This window comes from Schistocerca piceifrons, chromosome 6, assembly GCF_021461385.2.
Source record: "Schistocerca piceifrons isolate TAMUIC-IGC-003096 chromosome 6, iqSchPice1.1, whole genome shotgun sequence".
In the NCBI taxonomy this organism is placed as follows: domain Eukaryota; kingdom Metazoa; phylum Arthropoda; class Insecta; order Orthoptera; family Acrididae; genus Schistocerca; species Schistocerca piceifrons.
Window position 1 is genome coordinate 277,660,110 of NC_060143.1, and position 23,227 is coordinate 277,683,336.

Genomic DNA, 23,227 nt, shown 5'->3' on the forward strand with positions numbered 1-23,227 from the left:
GCCAGATCGCAGTTTAATGTAAGCACAAGATAGGCCAGTGTAAATGTGAAATTCGAGTACGTTAAAAACCGTTGTAGCCGCCAGAATTTGAACGAAAACAAGCAAACGTGCATCGACTATCTTGTATAGGTGCTGGAGGTCAGGGATGGAGTTCAACGTCCGCTGCACTTCGTCTATCAATACAGGAACGGTTAAAACTGACCGAGGATGAGGCTGAAGTTATCGTCCGATGATGTTCCGTATGTATTCGACTGGAGATTGTAAAGACATAGCTTTCCCCGAAAGTCGATAATATTTTTTTCTTTTGTGCATTACTTTGTCATAATACGTATGTATCATTTATTTTAACTATTCTTTATTTGTTAATACGTCACATTGCTTCTTCATTCATTTTGCTACTGTTTTATATTTTATATTGTACGAATATGAATGTTCTGGTTCTACATGCTTTGTAAATCTTTGGTTAGGCTAGGAGAAGTACTGTGTCAGAGAGAGAGAGAGCGAACGACTATCGATAGAGAGCGTGCGAGTTGTTGTGGTACGTGGCTGGTTCGCGGGTGGAAAAACGTGGCAAAGTTCGGAGTGAAAGACGGTGATGCGCGGAGAAACAATTAATTACAGCGGATCCACTGTGTTAATAGGTGATCGTGCATTATTAAGTGAACAGTAAAACCTGAAAAGTATATCGAGTGTTTGCGGTGACGATTTTACAAACTGTGTGACCTTGTGACAATTAGCCATGAATCAGACACCATTATCGTGTGGAGATACTAGCTGCTAGAATTTCGTAAAAGTGGAACAAACCCAAATGTTAAGTAAAAGAACAGTGCTGTGATTTGATCAAGAAACATTTACTATATCGTCCAAACTGTCTTAAATTGAAATGATGTTTAACGGACTGTTATAGTGATAACCGGCTATATATTGTAAATAGTAAAGACATTGCATAATTCCGACCTACCCGCACCGCGTGATTAATAAACTTATAAAAATAAAACGTCGCGCGCGTAAAAACGAGCATACTGGAACTATTATTATCGCGCCAGTGCTGCTAGCTGATTTGACTACAACGGAGACGTCGACCACCGCCGTGACTGCAACATTAAGGAAACAGAAGGATCCATCATTGCCTTCAATCCACGAACCAGGATTTACTTCACACAGCGTCAGCGAGGACCGTCATCGCACTGCTTGCAGCAACAGTTGAGACATTAAAAGAAAGTTATTACACTTTCTCTCATTTCAAAATTAAAGACAATTGGAGTTAAATTATCTATTTTAAAATACTGTCACAATATCTCAATTTTGTTTAACTCCAATAAATATTATTTCCATTATTTCGTTTTGTTGACAGTGTTGAAAACGCGCCAAATTAAAGTTCAATTAATAATTTTCATTCAATATTCTTCGCAGACATTTTGATGCTCATTATAATTTTATTTTAATGTTTCTATCTGCGTTTGGAGGGAGTACATATTTTATTTTTTGTATAGTAAAATTAGCTACCATAAAATTACGTATATTACCAGCTGATGCTGTTCGCCATTACTGCTTGAAAACTGCACCTCTTTTCTCATTGGCTGTCAGCTTCAAAACAAAATTACATATTTCGTGGGCATCTAGCAGATGAGCGATGTCTATGTAGCCCCATATAATAATTTGTTTTTACTTTTGCAGGTTTACTGGAATTATGTTGACTTTAATTGTTCATTTGGCCCTCGTTAAAGTGATTTATCGCATCTCTATAATAATTGTACTGAATTACCTAATTTATTTTTTTTACTTTTCGTCCATGACTAATAGGGGTAATCAGATTCCTCGTATAGGTCATGTTTTATTATTTAAAAGGTTTTTTTTTAGAAGTAGAGAACCAGTTTCTTTACGAGATACATCTCATGATCGAACAGGCCAATGCAACATGTGGGCACTCCATAGAGCGTGTTGGGTTACCGCAGTGTTATGCAGGCGAGCGTCATCCTATTGGAAAACCACCACTTAATGCTACGCATGAATGGCAGCAGAACAGGTAGAACCACAAGACTGACGTACAAATTTGCTGTAAGGGTGCGTGGGATAACGATGAGAGTGCTCCTGCTGCCATACGAAATCGTATCCCAGACCATAACTCGAGGGATTGGTCCTTCGTGTCTAGGATGCAGACATGTCAGCTTGTCTCCTTCTCACCAACACATGGCCCTCACTGACAGAGAGGCAGAACCAGCTTTCATCAGAACATACATTGCCGTCTACTGAGCTTTCACTTAACACCACTGAAGTCGCAAATGGCTGCGGATAGGTGTCAGGTAATCCACGCTACAGGGCGTCTGGCTCTGAGCTGTCTACATATAAATCTACATTTGTACTCCGCAATCTACCCAACGGTATGTGGTGGAGGGCACTTTACGTGCCACTGTCAATACCTCCCTTTCCTGTTCCAGTCGCGTATGGTTCGCGGGAAGAACGACTGTCGGAAAGCCTCCGTGCGCGCTCGAATCTCTCTCATTTTACATTCGTGATCTCCTCGGGAGGTATAATTAGGGGGAAGCAATATATTCGATACCTCATCCGGAAACATACCCTCTCGAAACCTGAGCAGCAAGCTACACCGCGATGCAGAGCGCCTCTCTTGCAGAGTCTGCCACTTGAGTTTGCTAAACACCTCCGTAACGCTATCACGCTTACCAAATAACCCTGTAACGAAACGCGCCGCTCTTCTTTGGATCTTCTCTATCTTTCCTGTCAACTCAAGTATAGGTCGAACGAGTGTTTTGCAAGCCACCTCGTTTGTTGATGGACTACATTTTCTAAGGACTCTCCCAATGAATCTCAACCTGGCACCCGCCTTACCAACAATTAATTTTATATGATCATTCCACTTCAAATCGTTCCGTACGCATAGTCCCAGAAATTTTACAGAAGTAACTGCTACCAGTGTTTGTTCCGCTATCATATAATCATACAATAAAGGATCGTTCTTTCTATGTATTCGCAAAACATTACATTTGTCTACGTTAAGGGTCAGTTGCCACTCCCTGCAACAAGTGCCTATCAGCTGCAGATCTTCCTGGATTTCGCTGCAATTTTCTAATGCTGCAACTTCTCTGTATACTACAGCATCATCCGCGAAGAAAAGCTGCATGGAACTTCGGACACTATCTACTAGGTCGTTTATATATACTATGAAAAGCAATGGTCCCATAACACTCCTCTGTGGCACGCCAGAGGTTACTTTAACGTCTGTAGAAGTCTCTCCATTGAGAACAACATGCTCTGTTCTGTTTGCTACAAGCATTCTAGACACACAACAGGACTGATATTCCGTAGGCTTTACATTGTTTATCAGGTGACAGTTCGGAACTGTATCGAGCGCCTTCCGGAAGTCAAGGAAAATGGCATCTACCTGGGAGCCTGTATCTAATATTTTCTGGGTCTCGTGAACAAATAAAGCTAGTTGGGTCTCACACGATCGCTGTTTCCGGAATCCATGTTGATTCCTACAGAGTAGATTCTAGGTTTCCAGAAACGACATGATACGCGAGCGAAAAACATGTTCTAAAATTCTACAAGAGATCGATGTCAGAGATATAGGCCTATAGTTTTACGCATCTGCTCGACGACCCTTCTTGGAAACTGGGACTACCTGTGCTCTTTTCCAATCATTTGGAACCTTCCGTTCCTCTAGAGACTTGCGGTATCCGGCTGTTAGAAACGGGGCAAGTTTTTTCGCGTACTCTCTGTAGAATCGAATTGGTATCCCGTCAGATCAAGTGGACTTTCCCCTGTTGAGTGATTTCAGTTGCTTTTCTATTCCTTGGACATTTATTTGGATGTCAGCCATTTTTTCGTTCGTGCGAGGAAATAAGCAATTTGTGACAGTTCTTTGTGTCACTGTGGTGCCAACCGCTGCTCAGATTACAGCCGCAGGTAGCGTACGATGCGACAGAGCAGCGCCGAACAAGCTGGTCTTTCCTCTCGGTAGTGCCACCCGGCCGTCTTGGAGCCCAGTCTTCCGCAGTCGTACTTTACCTTAACCACCGCTCGCAGTAATCATGTACAGCGGCTACATTTCTGCCGAGTCTGTATGCAGTATAGCAGAAGGAACGTCCAGCTTCTCGTAGCCCTATTACACGACCTCGTTCAAAGTTAATGAGGTGTCGCCAATGGTGTCTCTCTCCTTATATGCATCAATTAACTGCGTCCAGTCTCAAAAGTAATTAACGCTCACCACCATTACAGCGCGCATTTAAAGCAAACCGGATCTGCGTCTTTGCAGTGGCGCCACTAACCTCACTCTTATGCGACTGGTAGGAAATTTTAATAAACGCCAGCTTACAGATCTAGATACACACCTACCAACTTTCGTTTATTTCACACATCTCCATCTTGTAGTTGCGATATTTTTTTCGTCGGTGTATTTCAAGATATCATCTTCCTTCTAAACTAGCCGAACGATTGATGGGAGAAGTAAATAGATTATGCCAGGTACATTGTCACCATAAGCAAATTTGGTGGTCATGATGGATTAGTACATCTCAAGACGTCATCAACCATGTTCCATATGACACAACGGGATATACTGTACTTTGGTGGAAGTATTGCCTAACCAGATACCAGACAGCATAATTAGAGATATGCTGGAAACATACCGGATGAAAATGTTACATTTAATGAGCAGGTCCTGAAAATGGGACAGACACACGACAGAGTAGCCGACGCCCGCAAAAATAAGTTTTATATACTTGTACAGCCTATAGTGATACGTGGTACTTACTGAATTAAGGGAAACGTGGAAGGGAGGACCCACCAATATAACATTCTTTTCATACAACCTGTTTATTTAATAATATATAAAGTGTGTTTTACAGATAACAGAATCATTTAACAAAATCAACAAATTTGCAAAATTCTTTTGACCTTAAACCTTAATTTGAATAAGCTTTTAATCTTTGAAAAAGAAATCTGAAGTGCTGTATTGCATAACAGGAAACAATATATTAACGATTACAAGACGACCGGCCCTGCAGCCTGCGGGCTTTCAAACAAAATTAATGGTGGCCCTCAACTATGTACCCTCAGACTCACAGTTGAAATAATAAAAGTTTTGGCTGGTTTCGTTGTCTAGGGGCTGGGATACGTAATTGCCGCATTACAGGCCAAATACTACTGAGACTACGGAATACAATATGAATATACACATAAATCGAATGGTCGAAGGTTCCTATCACTCGCGAATTGTGAATTTTGAATGTAACATAGAAATTTATAAATGAAAGACTGCAATTAAATAAAATCTGCAGGTACTATTTTAACGACTTTAAATGAGGAGTACGATAGCAGAAGTACCTTTAGGAATGCCATTTATTACTGCAAAACACTTATTGGTGTCCATGGTCCAGCAATTAAATAAAATATAAGTTGAATAACAGGGAAACAATAGATTCCTACTTCACATCGTTAGTTATGAGCAACAACATAGCTCGCGAGATAGTCTCTTCTAAATGCATACTACGTCTTCACTGCAGAAGCCACGGAAATCTCACAAGTGCACAAGTCGGCACTACAAACTATTTCTATCTCCTCCGACCACGCGTAAACTGCTCGACACTCTCCAAGTATCTCCTGCGACCATCAGTCGCGCCTTCCTGTCCAACACTCCCCCCCCCCCCCCCGCCCTCCCGTGTCCTGTGCGACTCGATGCTCCTCCCCCACTTCTGTCCATTGACTTCGGTGATCGCCTACCGTAGTAACGAGCGCTGTGATTGGCTAGAGCGCTCCCGCCATGTGTCCAAGCCAATGCACACTCACAAACATATTGAAACACATACGAAATACTTGATTTACATTTAAATAACTTTAAATTAAATAAATATTCCTATGGCTGGACCATAAACACGCTCTAACGCACTTTATTAAATACGTAAACAAATCAAGTAAACATATATCAAAGGAATAGAAACAAAAGTGGGCCAGTAGGCTAATGTCCCTGTGCTTTCTAAAACACAGTAAACATTTGACCAATTTCTTCACAAATAGTATATATCGGATATGAACAAAGACACAGACAAATAAACATATTTATAAGCACTCTGCTACCGTTTTTTCGTGTAACTGTGGAGTACTTATGGCCTGACGCGATCAGTAGTAATCGGCCACTTTGACCTCCAATAACTCATGTACTATTCAAGTTACATGCCAGTAGTTCATACCAATTTAGGTTTACACTAATAGCTTTCTCAAGACACGTCGATCGCCAAAATAGGATGAACCGGTTAGATTTTGGAAATTCGCTGCTGAATGTTACTTGTATAATTTACAGTCAGATACTAAACTTTAAATATATTGAAAAATCTGATTACAGCATCAGAATCATCGTGCTAATAATGATAATGTACGTGTTTCTTTTTAAGGTATCATGATTCCTCTGGCTGTTATTAATTTCTACATGAACTGTGAAATGTCTGCCACTGTGGTTTCACAAAGTCTGCCATCTTTGGCACTCCCAGCATAAACATCTCCTTCATCGACACAAAGCCCGTTCCTTGACACAGCGTCAACATGGAATTCCCAGCCACGTGGCCAGTCTGGACCACGCGCTGGGGCTACCCCTCTTGCTCTGGCTAATGTTCGGCACCACGCCGTTACTGACGAGCCGCAGCTTGCCCAGCGGCCCGTGCAGCCACGCCAACACCAAACTCGGAGTATTTTCTGGGCGCCACAACTCGCGTGTTACCTCACAAGCCCCCCATTATTGGGTGAAAGAGCTGTGTTTACTACCACGCTGAACATCGTCTGTCCTATTACATGTCCTTCTGCAACACATGAAAACTGTATAAGCACCATTCATGACAAGAGTGATTCAGGTACTCAAAACAGATGACTCAACTTTTAATTTGAAAGCTGTATGTCGAAAGGTTCGGGGTTAATATGCACACCTGTGCTTAAAGGTTAAACAGGTTGGCAAACAATATGGCAATGATAAGGCTTACTTCAATGCAACCAACCTCTTAATTTCAACCATGGTGCGACTGGATCCCAACCCATGCCTTCTGAAAATTTTATTTTGGCCAAAGCCCTGATGACAGTTGGCTTTTAATACTTTCAAAGTTAAACTGATTGTCAGTTATTCAGACCGCTCTGAAGGAACGTCTTAAAACAAGCGAACACATTACAAGAGAACTCACTCGGCGGAATCACAAGATATATCTAAAATACATTAATAATGACCCGGGCTTTCAAACACAGCAACGCACATCTTAGTACAACTGGTTGTTCAGATTATAATTAATGACCGAGAAATGCAATTACAATCAAATGACTGATCCGGTTAACATCCAAACCTACCCATGTGGTCCCTCTTTTGTTTAATGGTAACCTGTGCCTTAGTACTATTGTTGCAGCTGCATTTACAACAATGAGCTGATTAATTAGAACATTAATTATAGGGTACAAACCAGAAAGGAAAGGCAATATAATAGCGAGACAAATTTTCAAGCGACGACTAGTGTCTTAGTACAATAATACTGCCTATGTTTACAACCAAAGAGCCGACCGAATAAAACTCTGAGATTCGGGTACAAACCAGAAAATAACAAGGAGGCCAGGTATACAATGAAACAAATCACCATGAGTATTACAGAATGTTACTCCCCTTTATCAGCAAGCAGTCCTATGGATCCACGGCGCGTCACAGCAGTTACTGAGTGGTGCTGATGAAAGACAGGTAGAAGAGGGCAGCCAGACCACCAGCAGTCATCCCACACGAATGTTCCCAACCGACAGGATGTCCGCCTGCTGCTTGTAGTCGACTTTGACCCCAGTGAAGTACCCCGGTATCTTCGCTCTGTGCAGGACATACTTGTGCAGCTCGTGGCTTCGGCTGCTCGGACCTCGTGACCACCTCTTGTCGTGATGGTACCACCAAGTCCAAAACTTTCTGCCCCACTCTCAGGCCAGCAAACGCTGTTTATATATCGGCATGAAAAGACTTTTTAAGGACACAACCCACAGATACCAACTCTTCCTCATACATTTTGGCAATGGGGCCACAAGAGGGACAGTCCATATTACAGCTGAGCCAGTGGCGCCACACAGGTCTACTAATTCAATGGCGCCACGGCTCACTGTGGATACACCGTTGTGCGTATTTGATGCAACGGCTTCCATTGCCTTCTGCATTGCCGTGCCGCTGATGACTGCTGACTTGGCAGAAAATCCTAAGAAATTTTGGTCTTATGTCAAAGCGGTAGGTGGATCAAAACAAAATGTCCAGACACTCTGTGACCAAAAAGGTACTGAAACAGAGGATGACAGACTAAAGGCCGAAATACTAAATGTCTTTTTCCAAAGCTGTTTCACAGAGGAAGATTGCACTGTAGTTCCTTCTCTAGATTGTCGCACAGATTACAAAATGGTAGATATCGAAATAGACGACAGAGGGATAGAGAAACAATTAAAATCGCTCAAAAGAGGAAAGGCCGCTGGACCTGATGGGATACCAGTACGATTTTACACAGAGTACGCGAAGGAACTTGCCCCCCTTCTTGCAGCGGTGTACCGTAGGTCTCTAGAAGAGCGTAGCGTTCCAAAGGATTGGAAAAGGGCACAGGTCATCCCCGTTTTCAAGAAGGGACGTCGAACAGATGCGCAGAACTATAGACCTATATCTCTAACGTCGATCAGTTGTAGAATTTTGGAAGACGTATTATGTTCGAGTATAATGACTTTTCTGGAGACTAGAAATGTACTCTGTAGGAATCAGCATGGGTTTTGAAAAAGACGGTCGTGTGAAACCCAGCTCGTGCTATTCGTCCACGAGACTCAGAGGGCCATAGACACGGGTTCACAGGTAGATGCCGTGTTTCTTGACTTCCGCAAGGCGGTCGATACAGTTCCCCATAGTTGTTTAATGAACAAAGTAAGAGCATATGGACTGTCAGACCAATTGTGTGATTGGATTGAAGAGTTCCTAGACAACAGAACGCAACATGTCATTCTCAATGGAGAGAAGTCTTCCGAAGTAAGAGTGATTTCAGGTGTGCCGCAGGGGAGTGTCGTTGGACCGTTGCTGTTCACAATATACATGAATGACGTTGTGGATGACATCGGAAGTTCACTGAGGCTTTTTGCGGACGATGCTGTGGTGTGTCGAGAGGTTGTAACAATGGAAAATTGTACTGAAATGCAGGAGGATCTGCAGCGAATTGACGCATGGTGCAGGGAATGGCAATTTAATCTCAATGTAGACAAGTGTAATGTGCTGCGAATACATAGAAAGAAAGATCCCTTGTCATTTAGCTACAATATAGCAGATCAGCAATTGGTAGCAGTTAATTCCATAAATTATCTGGGAGTATGCATTAGGAGTGATTTAAAATGGAATGATCATATAAAGTTGATCGTCGGTGAAGCAGATGCCAGACTGAGATTCACTGGAAGAATCCTAAGCAAATGCAATCCGAAAACAAAGAAAGAAGGTTAAAGTACACTTGTTCGCCCTCTGCTTGAATATCGCTCAGCAGTGTGGGATCCGTACCAGATAGGGTTGATAGAAGAGATAGAGAAGATCCAACAGAGAGCAGCGCGCTTCGTTACAGGATCATTTAGTAATCGCGAAAGCGTTACGGAGATGATAGATAAACTTCAGTGGAAGACTCTGCAGGAGAGACGCTCAGTAGCTCCGTACAAGCTTTTGTTGAAGTTTCGAGAACATACCTTCACCGAGGAGTCAAGCAGTATATTGCTCCCTCCTACGTATATCTCGCGAAGAGACCATGAGATAAAATCAGAGAGATTAGAGCCCATACAGAGGCATACCGACAATCCTTTCCACCAACAATACGAGACTGGAATAGAAGGAAAAACCGATAGAGGTACTCAAGATAACCTCCGCCACACACCGTCAGGTGGCTTGCAGGGTATGGATGTAGATGTAGATGCTTATTCTTCCACATTTAGGGTAGTTTTCCACACCAAGTACACAAAAGTGCCCTGATCCTCTGTCCGCTCCTCCGCCCTCTTTGACAAGGCCGTTGGCAGATTGAAGGTGACTTCTTATGGCAGTAGTCTTCGGTCGCCAGTGCTGATTATTAATCTATAACTTACGCGCTGTCAGATTTAGAACCCGGGACTGATGACGTTTTGGTTAGTACTCAAAGACGCTACCCGTAGAGCACTGGCGCCCTCCCCCGGTTAACGACTGCAAACGACTTCGTCGCCCGCCACCATCATGTTATGTCCAGCTTCCGCCCTCTCGGCACCTCGCAACCGTTGTATGTCACTGGTACACGACTAAGCTCGAGTCCATCTTCAAGAGCACCGCGGCATTCTGCACTGACTGTTGGTGAGCCGTTGTAGGCTTGCATATGCTACATGCCCGATATCGCTGTTGGCTCATTGTTCTGTACATAGTTCCACGTAGTCAGCGCATACATTCGAGGGTTGGATTCCCTCACTTATTCATCGAAGACTCTCACTGCCTGGGCTACTCTCAGGGTGTATCTTCGACGTGGAAGAGCCCCACCATTTCCTTGCCGTGTCGTCTGCTCGCCGTCACTACTGCTCGCCGTCCGGTCCGCCGCCGCCGCCGCCGCCGCCGCCGCCGCCTGCCAGTGCTCGCAGCCGCCTGGTCGCCGCCTGCCGGTGCTCGCCGCCGCCGTCGCCGCCGTCGCCACCGTTCGGTCGCTGCCTGCTGCCGCCGCCGCCTGCCGGTGCTCGCCGCCGCCGTCGCCGCCGTCGCCGCCGTTCGGTCGCCGCCTACCGCCGCGCCGCCGCCGCTCGGTCGCCGCCGCCGTCTGCCGCGGCCGCCCTTCTAGCGCGCCGTCAACATGTCCCAACCCACCACCACTATCATTTTCACCTCTCCCTCCGCTGCTCCAACCACCATCACATGGAGCTCATTCTCCACCCCCCTTCCCGTCCTTCCCTCTCTCCCTGTCCACCCCACCCCTGCGCCACTTTCGGCTGTAACCACCCCCAACTCCCCCTACCCTATTAATGTCGCTCCATCGACAGCTACTGACTTTCTGCAGCTCCCTGCACCGCCTCCAACGGGCTCCAAGCCAGCACGGATTTCGGCTCGATGTTCCACAGTCTCTGTAACACCCACGCCCCCTCCGTCTGCATCATCCGCTGCTAAGGTGGTCCTGCCCCCCGCCATCTCCCCCTGCAACCCGTCCCCCAGCCCCCTTTCCACCCAGTCGTGACCACGAAACCTTCAAAGTGCCCGAATGTTGACCCTTCCTCCGAAATCTCCTCCAAAAAAACCCCAAATCCCCATGACCCACCCACCCCCATGGACGCGACCCCGACCCCCGCCCCCACCACGCCTGCCACCCACACCTTTGTCCTCTCTAATCCTGACCCTCAATTCCTTGATGCCCGCTCCCTCACCCTCGCTATCTGGAAATACTACCCCAATGCCCCCATCTCCCTTCTGATTCCTTGCAAGGACTCAGTCCTCATTAAATCCCCCAATGCTTCCTGCATCCCCCGTATCCAATTTGGCCAATGTGCAATCCTCACCCCCTGCCACACCCCGTCCTCTCCCCGTCAGCCTCAACCTCCCCGATGTCCTCCAACCTTCACCACTGTGATCACAAAGCTTAGCCCCGTGATCATGGAGGCTGAGGTGTTGGCGGAACTCAACTCCCGGACCGACATTGAAATCCGCTCGGCCCGTCACATCTTCAATGATGCCGGGCCCACTTTTCTCATGCGAATATTCACCAAATCCTCCTCCTCCATTGACCGCCTCCTGACCGAGGGAGCCCTCATCTACAATCACCGTCATGAGGTGGACCCCTCCCATTCCCCAGTCCAATCCTACCACTGCCAACGCTGTCTCACATACAACGACCACGTTACCTCTGCCTGCAAGAACCCCCCTCCTTGTCCCCACTGCAAAGCTTCACACTTCCTCAAGAATTGCCCCAACCTCACCTCTCCCCACTCCTGCAACACTTGCAACGAACCAGATCCTACCTACTCCTCGAAGTGTAAAGCGAAACCTTCCCCAGTCACCCCTCAGCTCACCGTCCCTGTCCGTCCTGTTGATGACCCCATCCACCCCAACAACTTGCTCCGCCCTCCACCTACTGCCGAGGACATCATCCGTTTCATCACCATTGTGCTACAAAACATCCACCCCTTCCAGCGCTCCCACCCCCTTTCCCAAATTGCCCTCGCTGCCCGTTCCATTTTCCATCTTACCACCTATGCCACGTACTCCCACAACCAGGCCCACTTCACCTTCACCCCTCTCACCACCCTCGTCTAACTCTCCCCTCCCATGGTACAACAACCCTACCGTATCCTGTACCACAACATTCGCTCCCTGCCCACCCACAAACTCCTCTTCCTCCACACCCTCCGACAGCACCGCGTGGATGCCTTCATCCTAAATGAAACCTTCCTTCAACCCCGTATCTCCATCTCCATGGCTCCTTACACCCTTCACCGCAGCAATAACCCATACCCTCTGGCACGTGACGGAGTTGCTATAGGCCACCTCAAGCACCTCCCTGTCCAACCCAAACCTCTCCTTAACAATCCTGCCGAGCATCTCACCCTCAGCCTCTTCTTCCCCACCCTTACCATCACCTGTGCCACCATTTATGTCCGCCCTCGCACCCCCATCCCGTACGATTTCCTGGCCCACATTGACCGCACCTTCTCCACCTACGTGATTGCCGCCGACCTCAATATCCACAGCCATGATCCTGCCGACCTCCAGCGGTGGCATCAGTTTCTCACCACCCTCCAGGGAGACCTGGTTCCCCTGCCTCAGCACACCCAACCTCAGTAGTGACCATGCTCCTGTTCTCCTCACTATCTCTAATGGTCGCCATTCCCGCAATGCACCTCGCCCTGATGTCCCTCCTAAACTTGTCCATGATTACTCCTGTGCCAACTGGGATGCCTACCGGGACTCCATTCCCACCCAGGTTGACGGCCACGACCTTACCCTCCAGTCTCCTGATGACATCTCTCGCACTGCTGCCTTCCTGCACCAGACCTTGTCTGACGCCGTCGCCACCCATATCCCACCAAAGCCATCCACCCTCACTGCCCCACCCTGCCTCCACAGGCCGTCCTTCTCCTTCGAGAGTCCCGCCGCCTCTACCGTTCTTTTCTCCGCACTCGCGACTGGGATACACTTACCCGCGACTGGTAATTACAACGACACATCCACAACCCGCTTACTGCGAAGAAACGCCGTGCCTGGCGCCAGACATGTACACAACTCAACACCACTCTCCCCATAAACTCTTCCAAGTATTGGTCTGCTTTCCACCGCCTTACTGGGAACCGCCCCACCCCCTAGTACCCTCTCATCCTTAATGACCGTCCCTTTCCTGACAACCTCAGTAAGGCCAACCACTTCGCCTCTCACCTCTCCAATGTTTTTTCCATCCCAGATGATCCCCACTTTGATTATTCCCTCTTCCCTGACGTCATGGACCGTACGAATACCTCTGTTCCTCCCCTTGCTCCTAGCTTCCAGTACTTGGGCCACACACCACCATCTGAACTTAACACTCCCATCACTACACAGGACATCATCCTCACACTCTGCACTAAATGCAACACTGCTCCTGGCCACAACTGCATTACCTACCGCCACCTCAAACACTGCCCTCCCTCCTTCCTTTCAATCCTTGCCACCCTCTACAATGTCATTCTTGCCACTGGCTTCTATCCCGACCCGTGGAAAACCTCCCGTATCCTGATGTTCTCCAAACCCAACAAGCCTCCATCTGATGCCTCTTCCTATCGTCCTATCTGCCTCACATCGGTGTTCAGCAAGCTCTTGGAATCCATCCTTTCCCGGCGCATCCATCACCACCTCCGCCAAAACCACCTCCTCCCCAACACCCAATGTGGCTTTCGACCTTCCTTCTCTGCTGATGACCAACTCCTCCACCTCACTCACCTCCTCTCCCTCCAGCTTAACTCCCGTCGCTCCACCATTTTTGTCTCCCTTGATCTCGAAAAGGCCTACGACCGTGTCTGGCATCCCAGTCTCCTGTTTAAACTCCAAACCTATGCCGTTCCTATCAACTACATCCACCTGATGGCCTCCTTCCTCTCCCACCGCCCCTCCTACGTTACCATCCATAATGCCAATTCCCACACCTTCTACCCCTCTGCAGGTGTGCCCCAGGGCGCTGTCCTTTCCCCTCTGCTCTACCTCAGCCCGCATCTCGTGGTCGTGCGGTAGCGTTCTCGCTTCCCACGCCCGGGTTCCTGGGTTTGATTCCCAGCATGGTCAGGGATTTTCTCTGCCTTGTGATGGCTGGATGTTGTGTGCTGTCCTTAGGTTAGTTAGGTTTAAGTAGTTCTAAATTGTAGGGGCTGATGACCATAGATGTTAAGTCCCATAGTGCTCAGAGCCATTTGATCCATCCTCTACCTCCTGTACACGGCAGATATGCCCCAACCCCCCCCCCCCCCTCTAGTAAATCTCTTGCAATATGCTGATGACACCGCATTCCTCGCTCTCGCTCCTACCCTCCAACGGTCCCAACGCCTTCTCCAGAATTACCTTGACCTTTTTGCTGCATGCTGTAACCAGTGGCTCCTGAAAATCAATCCTTCTAAGACCCAGGCAATCATCGTAGGTCATACGACTTGCTCCTTCCAGCTCCTGGACTTCTCCCTTACTGTCTGCAACCGTCCTGTCCGCCTCACCCCCACCCTCACCTACCTTGGCCTTACCATTGACCGTCACCACAACTGGATCCCTCATCTCTGCTCCATCCAATCCAAAGCCCACAACCACCTCTGACTCCTCAAACTCCTGTCTGGCCAGACATGGGGGTTGCACCCCTCTACCATCCTCCACACCTACACATCCTTAATCCGTTCCATCCTCTGTTATGCCAGTCCTGCCTGGATATCTGCCCCCCCCCCCCCCTCAAATTCTATAAGTTGCTCCAGATCCTTGAGCGTCATGCACTCCGCCTCGCCTTCCGTACATGCCTCCTGTCCCCCACACAGATCCTCTATGATCTCATTCCTTTCCCCCATCTGCTCCTATTCCTCGAACATATCTGCATTCTCTACACCTCCCGCCACGTTGAACCCACTCACCCCCTGGTTGCTCCTCTCCTCTCCCATCCCCACCCACTGCCACGTCTTCACTGTTGTGTCCCCCCTACCCTCCATCTGTACACCCTACATCTCCTTTCCCAAGGTGGCTTCCATCAACTCCCCCTCCTGGATGATGCCCTCTCTCCCTCCATTTATCCCTCCTGTCAACTCTGATCCTCACTCCCCCTCCTTTCCTCTGTCCTTTTCCCGGGCTTCCTCTCCCCCCATTCCATCCTCTTTCTTCCTCACCTCCCCTCTCTTTGCCCCCTTCTCTCCCCGAGTCCTTTTACATTTCCCTCCTCTGCCTCCTCTCATTCCCTCTCTCGTCTGCCCTTCTCCCCCTTTATTAGTCCTCTCCCTCCTTGGTTCCCTTCCCCCTTTTTCGTTTTTTTCCTTCCTCTCTCCTTGTTCTTCCCCCTCCTCCAGGTCCCCCCCCCCCCAATCTGCCTTTGGCTCGGGAGTGTCATCTTTGTGCCGCCACTTTCGTGCAGTGTTCTACAGTGAGTGTTCTACAGTGAGTGTTCCGTGTTGTGTTTTTTCGAAGTGTTGCAAACGGCCATCATACTGTCGCTGGGTGTGCCTTTTATCTCTTGCGAACAGAAACCAGACTGTCGCCGTGTTTTTTAATTGTGTGTGTACTATGTTACTTGTCTGATTCCTGTGTCTTTTATTAACATTGCCAACCCCTTTTGCTTTCTGTTTCAACTTTCCGCATTTTTCCGCCATTTTCCACTTTACGTCACCGTTTCATCGCCTGTTTTTCTTGTTTCTTTTCTTCTTCTGTTTTTAAAATAAAAGTCTGTAGGCTGTAGAGCAGCGTACTAGGCTGCTGCCAGCCTGCCCCCTTCGGGGGGAATTGAAAATCAATAAAGGCAAAAAAAAAAAAAAAAATCAGCGCTTACACAACTTTCCCACTAGAGCGCGCCCCGCTAAGTACAACAGCGCAGGCGCAGCGCTCGTCAGTCTCCGCACTACGAGATGGCGCTGCCATAAAGACTGACCAAATTCTGCTTCCGCCGATCCGCGTATTAATATGTAACGCAGCCAATGAGATTGCTGCTAACGTAGAACCTTTTCTCCTCGCGGATCACACTCGCGCAATGATACCTGAACGCGCGAGGTATCATAACGAGTGTACAGACCTCCGATTAGTCAGTTTGCATTAGTCTATAGTCAAGTTTCAGTCTGCGCCAAATAAGATTATCATATTCCTGTACATAGCCATGAAGAGAAATGTATAGACACTTTGTCAAGTATCAGAGATATGTGAGATAAGATTAACGTACCAAGACCAAAGGAACTTCAGATTGTCAATTGTAAACAGCATCCAGAATCAAGTTACGTAATATCTATGCTTTTTATTATTTTAATAAATGTGTGTGAAAATTAATCAAGTTCTGTTTAAAGTTGGTCACCGTCAATCTGTTACTCTGACCTAACGGCAGAGGATAAACACGCCACGGTAAGACCACGAGACATATTGCTGACACTCGCCTACTTTGTTAGAGCGACAAGTCAAATAATCTGATGGTGTGTGTACCGAAGGTCTTACCGTACGCACACCACACTCATGACCTGCTGCAATACCCTCACCTTCCAGAGTGCTGCATTCACATTCCTCACGATCACGTGAGTGCGACTGAGCGCGCATTTTGCCAGCTGGAGAAGATGGGCCATGTTGTAAAATTTAGAACAATAAATGCGCTTCCAGAAAATTCTGTTTACCTCGTGCCTTTGGCCATATGATGGGGACCCTCACCCTTTCCCCGAGCATTATATCCTTAACCTACAGTGTCACCACTTCACCTTATCACCCACTATGCCCACTAAAACCCTGAAACCACGGGGTGACCTCTACACACTGGTTCTCAGAAGTGGTCCTGAAGCTGGAACCGTTTTCTAATGTCACCGTCATCACCACAGCAGATTTTCTCATCTTGCAGTTGGAGCTTTACACATTGAAGGGTGCTAAGTGGGAATTATTTTGTTTCTTTGTAACAGGCCTTCTCCATCATATTATTCATTATCCACAGTGGATCGTAGGGACATTCATGTAAATCTAATTGTAACTATCATACAACCGTGTGAACATCCTGGTCTGACTTATTTTGAGAGATTTGAGATTTGTAAAACATACTTTATATGTTGTTAAATAAACAGGTTGTATGAAAAGAAAGTTATATTGGTGGGTCCTCCCTTCCATGTTTTCCTTAATTCCAGTAAGTACCACGTATCACACAGGACATGTAGCATGTAAGCGGAAAATTGATGACCTCCCTATTCCAAAAGAGTCCGAAAAAGCGCCCATTCAGATCTCTGTGAGCGGACTCCCAAGGGGAGGTGACCATGAGAAAAAAACTGAATAATCAACGAAATGATAACGTTATACTGGTCAGGGCGTGGAATGTCAGAAGCCTGAACGTTGTAGGGAAGCTAGAAAGTCTGTAAAGGGAAGTTCAAAGGCTGAATCTAGATATAGTAGGCGCAGGTGCAGTGAAATGGAAAGAAGACAAGGATTTCTAGTCAGATCAGTATAGGGTAATATCGACAGCAGCAGAAAATGGTATACCGGGAGTAGGATTAGTTATGAATGGGAATATAGGGCAGACAATGTGTTACTGTGAACAGTTCAGTGATATAATTGTTCTTATCAGGATCGACAGCAACCGTAGTTGAGGTATTCATGCCGACGTCACAAGCTGATGGTGAAGAGATAGAGAAAGTATATGAGTATACTGAAAGGGTAATACAGCACGTAAAGGGACATGAAAATTTAATTTTCATGGGGGACTGGAATGCGATTGTAGAGGAAGGAGTAGATGTGGTGTCACCGCCAGACACCACACTTGCTAGGTGGTAGCCTTTAAATCGGCCGCGGTCCGTTAGTATACGTCGGACCCGCGTGTCGCCACTATCAGTGATTGCAGACCGAGCGCCGCCACACGGCAGGTCTAGTCTAGAGAGACTCCCTAGCACTCGCCCCCAGTTGTACAGCCGACTTTGCTAGCGATGGTTCACTGTCTACATACACTCTCATTTGCAGAGACGACAGTTTAGCAAAGCCTTCAGCTACGTCATTTTTTACGACCTAGCAAGGCGCCTAATTCAGTTACTATAATTACTACCTTCAAGAATGTATTCTGAACAGATAATATTGTGAATCATGTACCATCAAGAGCGACGTTCATTATTAATGGATTAAAGTTAAGTATCAAACTAATTACGTCCGCTTTCCGAATTCTCATTCCTTGTCATGTTCCAGACCTCATGTCAGTATAGTTCTTCCTTCCTCACGCCAGCCTGCGTGAGCTAAGACGCGTGCATTTCGGCCTCCACTCGTAACACGGTGTTGGCTCTTCTGCTAACACAAAAGTAGAAGAAATGGTTACAGGAGGATATGAGTTTGGGACAAGGTATGAAAGAGAAGAAAGACTAATTTAGTTCTGTAATAAATTTCAACTATTAACAGCGATTTCTTTGTTCGAGAATCACAAGACGAGGAGGTGTACTTGGAAAAGGCCGGGTGATATGGGAAGATTTCAGTTAGATTACATCACGTTGATTCCGAGGGTCAGGTCTAGACTCAGAACACAATGTAGTAGTGATGAAGGATAGACTGAAGTTTAAGATAGTAGTCAGGAAGAATCAATACGCAAAGAAGTGGGATACCGAAGTACTAAATAATGATAATATACGCCTGAAGTTCTCTAAGGCTATAGATACAGCAATAAGGAACAGCTCAGTAGGCATTACCGTTGAAGAAGAATGGACATGTACAAAAAGGGCAATCACAGAAGTTGGAAAGAAAAACGTAAGTGCACAGAAAGTAACCACGAAGAAACTATGGGTAACAGAAGAAATACTTCAGTTGACAGATGAAAGGAGGAAATGCAGAAACGTTCTGCGAAATTCAGGAATGCACAAATAAAGTCGCTGGCGAGCAAAATAAACAGAAAATGCAGGGAAGCTAAGACGAAATGGCTGCAGGAAAAATGTGAAGAAATCGAAATAGAAATGTTTGTCAGAAGGACTGACTCACATATAGGAAAGACAGAACGACATTTGGTGAAATTAAAAGCAAGGGTGGCAACATTAAGAGTGCTATGGGAATTCCACTGTGGAATGCAGGGGAGATAGCGGGTAGGTGGAAAGAGTGCATTGGAGCCGTCTATGAGGGGCAGGGTTTGTCTGATGTAACAGAAGAAGAAACAGGAGTTGATTTAGGAGAGAGAGGGGACCCAGTATTAGAATCAGAATTTAAGAGAGCCTTGGAGGACTTAAGATCAAATAAGGCTGAAGGAACAGATAAAATTCCACCAGAATTTCTAAAATCATTCGGAGAAATGGCAACAAAACGACTACTCACGTTGGTGTGTAGAATTAATGAATCTTGCGACATACCATCTGACTATCGGAAAAATGTCATCCACACAATTTGGAAGACTGCAAGAGCTAATAAGTGTGAGTATTATCGCACAATCTGCTTAACATCTCGTGCATCTAATTTGCTGATTAGACTAGTATACAGAAGAATAAAAAGGAAAAATGAGGATCTGTTATATGATGATCAGTTTGACTTTAGGAAAGGTAAAGGCTCCAGAGAAGCAGTTCGGACGTTGCGCTTGATAATTGATGCAAGATTAAATAAAGATGAGGACACGTTCGTAGGACTTGTTTACGTGGAAAAAACGTTCACCTGTGTAAAACGGTTCAAGTTTTCCGAAATTCTGAGAAAAATAAGGGTTACACACTGGACTCGCATTCGGGAGGACGACGGTTCAATCCCGCGTCTGGCCATCCTGATTTAGGTTTTCCGTGATTTCCCTAAATCGCTCCAGGCAAATGCCGGAATGGTTCCTTTGAAAGGCACGGCCGACTTCCTTCCCCATTCCTCCCTAATCCGATGAGACCGATGACCTCGCTGTCTGGTCTCCTTCCCCAAAACCACCACCACCAGAAAAATAAGGGTAAACTATAGGGAGAGACAGGTAACACATAATACGTAAAAGAACCAAGAGGGAATAATAGGATGATGATGATGTTTGGTTTGTGGGGCGCTCAACTGCGTGGTTATCAGCGCCCGTACAATTATCCAATCTTTGCTCAGTCCAATTTCGCCACTTTCCTGGATGATGATGAAATGATGAGGACAACACAAACACCCAGTCATCTCGAGGCAGGTGAAAATCCCTGACCCCGCCGGGAATCGAACCCGGGACCCCGTGCTTGGGAAGCGAGAACGTTACCGCGAGACCACGAGCGGCGGACGGAATAATAGGAGTGGACGACCAAGTACCAAGTGCTCGGATTAAGAAGGGTGTAAGACAGGGATGTAGTTCTTCGCCTCTACTGTTGAAGAAACAATGATGGTAATAAAAAAATGATTTAGGAGTGGAATTAAAATACAAGTGGGAAAGAAATATAAACAGATTGAGTGCCAAATAGGAAGAACAAAGTTAGAACAGGTGGACGCCTTCAAGTACTTAGGATGCACATTCTCACAGGATGGCAACATAGTGAAAGAACTGGAAGCGAGGTGTAGCAAAGCTAATGCAGTGAGCGCTCAGCTACGATCTACTCTCTTCTGCAAGAAGGAAGTCAGTACCAAGACTTAGTTATCTATGCACCGTTCAATCTTCCGACCAACTTCGTTGTATGGGAGCGAAAGCTGGGTGGATTCAGGTTACCTTATCAACAAGGTTGAGGTTACGGATATGAAAGTAGCTAGGATGATTGCAGGCACTAGTAGATGGGAACAATGGCAGGAGGGTGTCCACAATGAGGAAATCAAAGAAACACTGGGAATGAACTCTATAGATGTAGCAGTCAGGGCGAACAGGCTTAGATGGTGGGGTCATGTTACACGCATGGGAGAAGCAAGGTGTAGTGTCGGTAGCTGGACCGACACCGGGATGTTGATTGCTGAAAAGGAATGCTAAACTAACGCTGTGGCCGATAGTGCACGAACGGCAATAAGCAGACGGGCGTGAAGTCTGGAACATGAGAACTTATAAATGAATAAGAAGAAAAGTATGTAGATGCTTTTTACTTATCTTTTAATAATTCCTTGGAATACATCTCTCTTGAATACTCGTAAGCTATAGGCACTGATACAAATGGCTCCTTGTTAGTTCGTAGCCATTAACTTCTGATGGCTATTCTGTCTCTCGGCTAATGAGAGAGAAAGGCTTCGTACAACTGGGCGATAGCTAGGTTCGCGTACAACTGGGCGGTAGCTTGGTTCTCGTACAACTGGGCGATAGCTAGGTTCGCGTACAACTGGGCGATAGCTAGGTTCGCGTACAACTGGGCGGTAGCTTGGTTCTCGTACAACTGGGGCCGAGTCCACTCTCGTATCACGAGACCTGCCTTGGTGGTGGCGCTAGGTATGCGATCACAGTGGCGACACGCGGGTCCGACATGTACTACATGGACCGCGGCCGATTTAAACTACCACCTAGCAAGTGTGGTGTCTGGCGGTGACACCACATTCCTCCCCCGCAAATCGGCGAACGGTCGTGTAATAAGGCTTCCGCCCGCCGTGGGGAGGACCACATGTTGACGTATGCGATGAGGCGGGGAGCCTAACAACAGGCGAGGCTGTGCCACCCGCACCCGGCCATCCGGTCCGAGGGGAGCTAGGAAACGCCTGCAAAACTAGTCCAGGGTGCACGTCAACATGCGGTGTATGCGCCCGTAAAGAAACAGGAGGGGCCAAAGTGTCGACCTCCATTGCGTCGGGGTAGCCGACGCGCGATGACGTCATGTGGTCCGGAGCGGGCGGGCGTTCCATGGCGGAGGACAGCTGGTCACGGGAAGCGATCGGCGACGCGTGACCCTGGGAGGCGCTTGGCGGCTGCAACGAAGCGTCGAATGCGGTCGGCGGCGGCGGCGGCTGCTGCTGCTGCTGCTGCCGCGGCGGCGGCGGCGCGTCGCCATGGGGCAAAATGGAAGGCATCGTCGGTAACACCTGGGGATGAGGCGAGCCAGTAGATGGGTCCCCAGGGCGCTGACCGGACGGCACCGTCGCTGAAAGCAGACGGGGAGCGGCAGAACCCGAGCGACGACAGAGGCGCAGCGGATTGAGATGCCGACGCACCTCACCAGAGGCCCCCAAAACCAAATACATCGCGCGGCCGAGGCAGCGAAGAATGCGCCCTGCGAGCCAACGCCGTGAACCTCGATAATTGCGATAAAATACAACGTCGCCTGGAGCAAAAGCAGGAGTCTGCCGCTGCGCAGGAACCTGATGCGGCGGATGCAGCAAAGACATCAAGGTGCGATGAGGACGACCGTGGAGCAACTCAGCCGGCGAGCGACCATCTCGGGGCTGAGAGCGATACGAAGATAAAAAGAGCAACAATGCGTCCTCCCGAGAATGCGACTCTTTCAATTTCAACATCTGTGACTTGAAAGTCCGGACCAATCGTTCAGCGGCACCGTTGGACTGAGGCGAAAACGGCGCGGATGTCAGATGTTGAATACCATTGGCCTGGCAGAAAGACTGGAATTCTGCGGACAAGAATTGTGGGCCATTGTCGGAAACAATAGTCTGCGGAAGACCTTCAATGCAAAAGATAGCAGACAACGCTTGGATGGTGGCGGAGGACGTCGTGGAAGACATCCGGACAACAAAAGGAAAATTACTGAAGGCGTCGACCAGAACCAACCATCGAGCATTCCAGAATGGACCAGCAAAATCAATGTGCAAGCGTTGCCAAGGGGAAGTGGCTTTTGGCCACGCAAAGACTTTCCGCGGCGGTGCGGACTGTTGTTCGGCACACGCCGGGCACGAAGAACACATATTCATAATCGCAGCATCGATTCCGAACCAAGTACAGTGCTGACGAGCAAGTTGTTTCGTTCGTACTATACCCCAATGTCCTTGATGAAGAAGCCGTAAAACAGAGGACTGTAACGAACGTGGGACCACGACTCTGGACTGATCATTATCAGAACGCAACAACAAAACACCACGTCGGACAAAAAGTCTCTCCTTGTGAGCAAAAAATCGGCGAACCAACGGATCCTCGATCCGAGACTTTGACAAAGGCCATTGCGTAGCAACAAAACGTAAAACAGTAGCAAGGACAGGGTCAGCAGCTGTGGCTGTAGCGACACGACGAAAATCAATCGG